This window comes from Atractosteus spatula, chromosome 11, assembly GCF_055471065.1.
Source record: "Atractosteus spatula isolate fAtrSpa1 chromosome 11, fAtrSpa1.hap1, whole genome shotgun sequence".
Taxonomy (NCBI): domain Eukaryota; kingdom Metazoa; phylum Chordata; class Actinopteri; order Semionotiformes; family Lepisosteidae; genus Atractosteus; species Atractosteus spatula.
The window spans coordinates 36,269,986-36,279,047 of NC_142716.1; the positions used below are offsets into that span (position 1 = coordinate 36,269,986).

Genomic DNA, 9,062 nt, shown 5'->3' on the forward strand with positions numbered 1-9,062 from the left:
TATAGTTAAGTTTAAAAAAGGGTATTCCAGTCCGTATGAATGTTTGTAGATTATTATTTTTAGCTCTTGCCGTTTTCTCTCTGCAGGCTACCTGACTCCCCACCGCCTGGGAGTTTTTACAACTCTGTCCCATCAGCTGTCAGCTGTCCCCCTTTTATAGCTTCCCTCCGAAAGGCACGCGGTAGGCGGTGATGCGGTTCTCAGAGGTCAAAACACGCAGAGCTTCACTCTGACGACCACCATTGGTCACTTTCCCTTTGTCCCGCCTACTCTCTTGAGCAGTCCTCTTTTCTCGTTGGTTAAGAACCACAGTCAATCGAGATTCTCGAATTCCTAGAAACGCGATAGCTTTTGCGTCATAAAGCTTCCCCCCCCCCAGCACCGCCCTTCAAGCCAGCCATTGGTTGTCCGAATGGAAGGACAGGAACGACAGTCCGCAGTGCCTGACAATCAAATGAGCTTTAAACCCGTATATTTAGGGATTTAAATACTCCTGAAATTATCAGATTGTTCATCCTAGTTACGTTAATACAATTTAGACGTGCAACTCCCCTTTTCCCACAAATTAGCAAGGTATAACACTAGCATGAAGCATATTGTGCTTTCTCCTGTTTTTAAATTTAAGGTTAGCCTGTGTATTTATCAGATTTTAAGAAGCGAACTAGATATACGACAGTACTGCAGTGTTTACACTGGTAATTCAGGTTGCATAATTTAACAGGTACATTTAATTTAAGTTCGGTTGCTGTGATCTAAAGCCATTTAGTAAAGAGGATTGAGAAAAGATGAGCCGTAAGAAAACAGTGACTTTCCCATATTTAATCTGTTTTCCGACAATATAAATAAAATAAACACCTACCTTTCCTTACACAAAAAATATCCAAGGCTAGATCACACTCAAGATAATTTGTAAGAACTGAAACTGCCAAATAAAAAAAAAATCGTAGCTTTATTTGGTTTTAATCAACTTGGAGAGTGTGAGCAAAGGCCCTCCGCGGAGCGATACACTAAAAGGAGTTTGTAGTGGAGTAGTGCTTCGTCAGGCTGCTCCTGCAGAAGAAGTCCGGGGCCACCGCTGATTGGATAAAAATTGGGTAGTAACCATCCGTAACTGGCTCTCTGGTATCCAAGGTGCTGATGCCATTTATACGTCATACATAGATGAATGGGGACCACGTAAACGCCCATCTTTGAATTTAAAGGGACAACTTGTCATATGCTTGGCGATAAGAAAAAAAAAACAAGCACGGTAACATACTTTGCTTGAAAAACACCTTCTAAAGTTTCCAACCCTGAGGTAGCGTTCTTCTGGGCCTCAAGGCCCAAACCATTCATTATTGACAAGAAATTGAAGGTTATTCAGTTATGATTAGTGACTTTAAAGATTATTGTTTTGCAGTAAGAAAAAATAGTCTCGAAGTAACCTTTTAAAACAAACAAACAAAGAACATTAACATAATTATTTATCCAAACTTTCTGTGGTGCACCCAAGCAAAACGAAAAGCTATCAATGTTTAATCCGGCGAATATACCTGGACTGTGATACCGCAGTTTTCCATTACCTAAATAATGCATTTCCCTAGCAGTGACGAGGCATCTGTACAGTGACACGCTACAGTAGTGTGTGCTCTATGCGCCTGTTTCACTATCATAAAGTAGTACAGTAACTACACACAGTCACGAAAGTGTTGTCAGGATACAGTAATTTGTTTATTTTGATAAATACCATAAATATTGTTTACTAAACTATAACCATCAATGAGATTTTTCCTCAGTTTCTTTGAACAGTACAAGCGAATTAACTAAGCACAATAAGGCACAATCAGTGAACATAATTATTTGACTTTAAAAAAAAATTATAAGCAATCTTTATTAAACTAAGTGATTCTGAATATAAATTCAAATAAAGGCTTTTAATACATTTGTAACCATATAAAAATAAGTGACCTTTTATAAGTCTGTGTAGTATTGTACATTTTAATGAGCAATACATTTCTTTCCTGAGGTAAAAAATAAAACGTACAAAATTATCAAAAAATTACAATTGTTAAGTCTAGTATCCTGGGCAGCTGGAACAATAGATGAGCTTCCATGTGTTGCCAAAATGTGGTCTTGTCTTTTAGTTTCTAAAAATACAAGTACAGCTTTATTCCAAAACTGCCCAATGAGACTTCATAGCCACATTACCACTGACAACAGCAGAAGTTCAAGTTGAACATAAGACATAAGTGATCTGTACTGTATATATGGCCTGTGCTATTGGTTATATTTTATATGGAAAACTTCCAACCAAAGTTGTGGTAATATTTGTGTTATATGTTGGCCATGTGAGTAAGCATTGTTTTGTTCAAGTCAGTCAAGTGGACTCCTGAGTGCCTCTTGACTACTCTAGAATTCCCATATCTTGTCAAAGAAATCTAATTTAAGAAAAAGGTTATAAAACCATCTAGGCTATAATGTTGTTATCCTCAATTCAAGTGCAGCATGTAACTGGATGTTGGATTTAACTGTACAATATTCATTTGTGCAAGGTGCTTGCTTGATTTCATTAAAGACTGGCAAATGAAAAGCATTGTGAAAGAGAAGTTATGAAAAGGGGACATTCAGCTCCTGTTGCTGATTAGGTTGCTGGGAGGTTATTGATCTGAGAGTGCCAGCAGGCTGGTTCTTGTGCAATCCCAGTGAATCAGCCCCAACAGCATGGTCTGGTAATTTATTCAACACCTCCTCTCCTCATTGTGGAGAGATCTGCCTCCCACCTCCCATCCTCACTCCAATCTGCATACTGAACTTGGAATATGGACTGAGGGATGTTGTTGTCAATCCACTTCTTTTCTTAGCTCTTGGGAGATTTCTGTCAGTTTCACCCCCTGAGTGTTTCTTTGTCCTTGGCGGCAGAATCTTCCTTTCTCATAACACCCTGCATTTCTACCTAGAATAATGAACCTCTTTATAATAGCCTGGTCTCCTCCTCTTTAGGGCATCAGTGCATCCGTGCTGTCCTCAGGCAAGCTTAAAAGTCAAACAGCAACCACAGCAATAAACACAAATAGATATCTAAATGAAATAACCTCCAGTGACCTAGGTGGTGAAAAAAAAACTGCCATAAAAAATCAGGGAGAGGTTAGGCCACTTGAAAGCAGCATAAGGACAGAAATAATCAAGCGGTATCGAGAGCTGAACTTACACAACATGGAGTGGAAGCACAGCAGGAGCAGAACAGTGCAGAAAAAACATGCTGCATAAGCATGACTCACATCAGAGAATCACAGACTCTAACACAGATAGTTATTTATAAGCCGAGTGAACCTGCTTGAGGGAGGAGGAAGAACTGCTAACCATAGGGGCAAATCACTGTCAGGAGCTTCACTGCACTTTGTTGAGACATAGAGCTCAGGTGAAAGACTCAGGCCAGCAGGGGAGCTGCAGGGTGTGATAAGCAACCTTACTTCCTGCTCTGATGTAGCAGCAGGGACCACGTCACAGGTCACTAAACACATACAGTACAGGCTTCAGAATTGTTACTAATAGCATAAATAGGTGTGATACCAGAACTATAGCCAGTACTGTTCAGGTAGTCTGTCTACCTCACATATTATTGTCATCATTTTAATGGTAGAATACTAATAATACAGATGAAAGACCTCCATTGTTTCCACTCCTCCTTTCTATTAAATGCTCTATTATCAATTCTTGTTACAAGTCTGTCTCACCAAGGTAAGTTACTTCAGTGTGGGCTGATGGTCAGCCAGAAACAGACAAAACCGCAACTGTCTTACTGGCGTCCCTAGCTGTTCTTTCTTATTGCAGCCTTTTCTGTTTCTTTAAACTTCACAGGGCTTTTATTGCATCATAACTGTCTTGCTCCAGGGAAATGACAGGCACCCCGGTGAAAGCCTAATAAAAAAAAATAGCACTTTTATAGAAAAAGAAAATATTTCAAATACCAACAGCTGATTCTCTGGGTAAGATAAGATAGCACACTGGAAAGATGTGACAGATTTCAGTACACATCTGAGCTGAAATTAGAAGCACCATTTATGTCTCTTATTTAGCTAGTTCTTTGTGAGATATCCTATATCCTGCACCTCCTCCTTTATGCCTGCTTTGGAAGCTTATCTGGCATACTACAGTAATTAAATAGGCCAGAGGAAACAGCTTCTGAGCAGCCTTGTGAGAGATGACACGCTCGTAGGGAAAGTTGAGGAATCAAACTGATGTCAGTGTTCAGAAATCCAATAGGGACGATCCCATTCCCTGAACCTTGTGTTACACCGGTATTAGCCCCCCCTGCACTGTTTCTCACATTTCCACATTAAGGAATCTTTGTTTGCCGGAGCAGTGCTTTCTGAAACAGCATGGCAAATCACGGGCCAAGCAGGAACCGTGACAAGCCTGGAGCAAAATGTTAAACAAATGTAAAAACCTGCAGTGAGACTGGACCTTTACTTAAGATTTGAAAGCCCAGAACAGTGAAGGAAGAGTTTTTTCATATTTACGACTGACCTGATTTTGGCTGGCTAGCTCAAAATTCCTTAATCCAAGGCTCTTTCTCAATACAGCCCTCTGTACAAGCATCATGGGCTAATCTGAAGATGCATTTACCCTGGTAAGCCCACTCTGAGGCATTGCTCAGCTAAAACCACAAAGTAAATAAGAAACTCCCTCTCAGCTAATAGCTCTTTTAATGGATGGCTATATTTGTTTTGTTTTGTTTGTTTTACTTGTGTTTTTTTTGTTGTTGAGAGGACAGGGTTCATATTTCCAACTCCTTTTGCACTGAAAGCAGAGAGTCCATTAGTCACAGCACCATTAAATCAGAAACAAAGAGCAATCTAAAACATTTCCCTGGCTGCTCACTTTCATTTGGTTGGCTGTTTTGTGAAGTTTAGATTCCTGAGAACAGCAATGCATTCATTCAAGGAGGAGAGGTGAAATCACATCACGCTTTCTACGGTACAGTATGTCATACAAAAAATACCTTTGCTTCAAAATGACTAAGATAAACGCCTGCTTATGAACTGTGAAGCAAAGTTATTAATATTGCTCAGTGAAGGAATGCCTAAACTTGTACAAAAGTTATTACCCTGCTAGATAAGATCCATTTTTACTGCAATGAATTGTCATATTTTAAAAAATGTTTTTTTTTCTGTATAGTTAAATACTAACTGCCTCTCTCCCCACCACCTTCTTCCATCTTTCACAAGATTGTTGTTTATACGACTGTAACGTTTCAGACTGCCGAGGATGAGAATGCAGTACAGATTAAACTAGGCAGCCATCAAACACAGTCCTTATAGAAAAGAAATCATATCATGAATTGCAGTAAACGATTTGATCTTCTTTTTTAAATTAAGAATTAATACATGATTAAGCTTAAAATGACAGAGATGGACTTCAGTCTTCATTCAGGTATATTCAGTACCATTGAGGTAGTCAGTCACTCATTATGGAACTATTAAAAAATGGTGATCATATGTTATGCTGTGCAAGCACAAAAGTTAATAATTTCTGGAAAAAGACTATGAAGAAATAAACTAGAGTTTAACAAAACAGAATGGTATACAATAAATGCGAAATCAGCACAGGATGGATGAAACAGCTTAGAAATACTCTGCTTGAAGGAAGGAACAGTAAGAATACACTGAGAGGAACAAGAGTAATAATATCAATGGCAAGAAAGCAGTGGACCAAATGGTCAGACAGATCAATTAAGTAAAAAAACATAAGGAGAAAGAAAGCACTCTATAAAATGATTAAAAAATAATCAGATCCAGTTAAAGAAATTGAATAAATATATTTCTAGCATATGCAAAAAAGGTGATTAGACAAACCAAGACAGAAGCTGCAATGGAGGCTAAAATATTAAAAAATATATATATTGTAATATTGCAAGAGCAAAAGAACAGTAAGGAATAAAGTAAAGTAACTCAGAGATAATAATGGCAAACTTCTAAAACTGTATATTAAACCCAACATTTAGCTCAGACATCTATTGTGGAAGTAATCAATAACTTGCCTCAGGCTGAGCAAAAACAAAATTCTGTATTCAAAAGTTTTGTTATAGAAAAGGTATAAGTAGAAAAGATATTGATAGACTGTTAAGCACCCCAACAGTCCAATAGTCACCAGTGACAAGGCTAATATCCATTGTTTGGAAAATTGCTTATGTAGCACCCATCCTTAAAAAATGCTGACTAAACTGAACAAAGTGATTGTACACAAACAAGTCCTACCTCTATTACATGTTAGGTTATTAAAATAAAAATTAGAACTAAACAGAGGATCATCTATATGGTATAATAGGAAGATTTTATTAAACTAACTTGTTAGAGTACTTCGAATGAGCAACAACAGTAAAATGCCAGAGCATGTGACATTTATTTAGATTTCAAGAAGTTTTTAAAAAAATACATTTTCTCTTACAATTAGAGTATTATTTTTTTTTATTTATACTTAAAGGAGATTAATTCTCAAGCCAAGGGTATTTAAGGTAATGTGGGTGTTTGGACTGGGCACTGGTTAATGGATAGAAAACAGAGTACAGAAAAGAGGTCAGTTTGGGGTGATGTACAGTATTAACGGAATACCACAGGCTTTGTATTAGGACCACTGTTTTTCTTAATTTATATTAATCCTTGCATCACTTAACTTCTAGCAACTGAATGAGCTAGATTGATTGATTGGCCATTGCTTATGTGTAACTTTCCTTATATTCCCTTGGTATATTAGTTTTCTGAATAATTAATTTATTTTGTATACAGTATGTACACTCCTGTGAATATTCAGGGAGTCTTCACAAAGTAGCACTTTCATCCATAGTTTTCATGTTGGGAACATGTCATTTCTAAAGTGTGAATTTAATGCTTCTGAGTGTCCTGGAAAGAGATACAGTATTACTGTAGAATGTAGTTCAGGTGGGTAGCTGCGTCAGCATGTGTAGTCTGCAAAGGAACAAGTAATAGGCGTATTCCATGCTGAAAAGAGAAGAGAGAAAACACAACGTTTCGGCTCTGAAGCCTTCTTCAGGTGTGAGCTCATCACACTCCCCCTTCCCTAAACTTTGCAGCAAGCCCACTGACTGATAAGCATCCAGACTCACTGATGTACCAGTACCACAGTGTAGTGTACAGTTCGACCCCAGATTCAAGCCACTGTCTCAGACACTCCCATATGCCTTAACTGCACAACCCAATTGCTTCTCTGTGCATTAACCTTGCTTGTTGGCTCTGCTTTGGACTAACTCCCATGCTTCAACCTCAGGTTGTTTACTCGTTACTCCTCATGCTTTGTCTGGGAAATCATTGGATTTGACCCCTGCTTATTCAACCACGACTCTGGTTCTTGTTTTGGACTTTAGGTTCATGTTTGCCTGCCTGCTACAGTCTGCTCAACTACGGAACCTGCAACTGGATTCAATCTTCTGCCTCATGCTTCATGGCCGCCCCATTATCAGATCAGTGCAGCGGTGTGACACTATGTGTGAACCAAGCCTAGATATTCATCGTGGGAGTCAGTCTGTTCCCTGTGAATAGCATACTTTCACTCACTGGATCTGGATTTTGGAGAGAGAGACCCCTTTTTTCCAAACATTTCAAAATTTACAATAAAATACTATTTTATCTTCCCTGTTAATTAGTTAGTAAACCACTTATTGTTTTATTAACCCAAGTTGTTAATTAGGATGCTTGTCTATTTTGTTACCTATTTTATTGCTATTTCATTGTGTGTAAATGTGAATGGCTGCATTAGATTATGTGATCACTCATCCTCCACTGCTTAATTATTTTCAATACTCAGACTTTGAGTTAATATGATTCCTTCTTTGTTCAGTGGAACAATATGGACAAAAAGGATTTTTTTGCAGGTGTTGTTCACCTAGTTCTCCGTTGTATTGTCTGAGAACTTTTGAAACAGTAGTACTGTCAGTAATCACATTAAGACAGGTACAGTATGTTGTCTTGAGGTTAATCCAATAAAGGGCCTTGCATTCACTGCTATAACTAGTTCCAATGGAGAACTAAAAGCTTTTAAGATCTTTAATCACTAATTAGTCTTCAAAGGGATTCCATTTTTCCTTCCAGTGAATGAAAGCAGGACATTTAATACAGGCACTTGATAATACTGGGGAAGTACAGTATATCCTGGTCTGTTAACAACCAAATAGGGCACCAATAACAATGAAAAAAGAGTGATTCAATTAACACCAAAAGGTGGTTTTCTTTTATGCTTAAAAAAAATAAGTTCAGCCTTGAACTGTCTTTAATGTCGTGGATATGCAGTTTAACATCTTTTCTCTGAAGGTTTGTCAGAGATGTGCTCAAAGCATGGTAAGAAGGGTTACAACGTCCCTGTACTACACTGCTTCAGCCAGTCTTCTAATGAGGAAAGGTGGAGATAAACAAGATAAGGGAAAAAAGGCAACGCTCCCCCTTTTCTTCAATAACCTAATTCTTTGTTGAGTGTCTTCCACTGATTTAGAAGAGTCCTGATCTCATTACAGAGCTCAAATGACATAACAGCAAACCAAACAAAATAAACTGGGTTTCTTGTTTCATACTGCTTTTCAAACACTGAAGAAGGTACTGTGGTCCTCTCTGTGTTCAACAGAACACAAGCCCTTGTCAACTCTCTGTGAGTGAAGAGCAACACGTGTGCCATACAGTTTTGTGTATCTCAGCTATGAGATACTATATGCTGACACCCATCAAGCAGCACATGTGCTTTATAAATGTTTGTGTTAGGCTTCTTACCCACACTGTTTTAAAAGGGGTCCAAAGGATTATGCACTCAGTCTGGGATACACTTTAACACCAAGTGTTCCAGGCCATTGAAAATTGAAGCCTCTCTTCTCTCCTTCCAGTATGAATGTCTAAAATTGGACATCACCACACATACTGTAAGTTTCTTAAATATGAGTGCATGAGTGCTTCATGACAAATTATAATTCCCAAAGAATTTCTTGTTCTTACAGTGGTGCCGCAGCACCACAGTGTTTACAAAGACTGTAGAGTTCTTTTCCAAACAAAGCCAAAACTAAATACTTTGAAACATTTTGCAGT

General features: G+C 38.2%; 1 protein-coding gene across 2 annotated transcripts in view; it reads right to left on the reverse strand.

Annotated features, from left to right (window-relative positions):
* The window catches only part of LOC148823955 (protein Tob1), a 4,640-nt gene extending 3,610 nt beyond the window's left edge, over positions 1–1,030 (reverse strand). Inside the window, exon 1 of one of the 2 annotated variants that reach the window (XM_088926615.1) lies at positions 860–1,030. The gene's annotated coding sequence lies outside the window, so the exon portion shown is untranslated. Of the gene's footprint in view, positions 147–859 lie in introns of those variants that run through there. The other variant, XM_088926614.1, reaches the window with a different exon arrangement.
* Between the last annotated feature and the right edge of the window lie 8,032 nt (positions 1,031–9,062).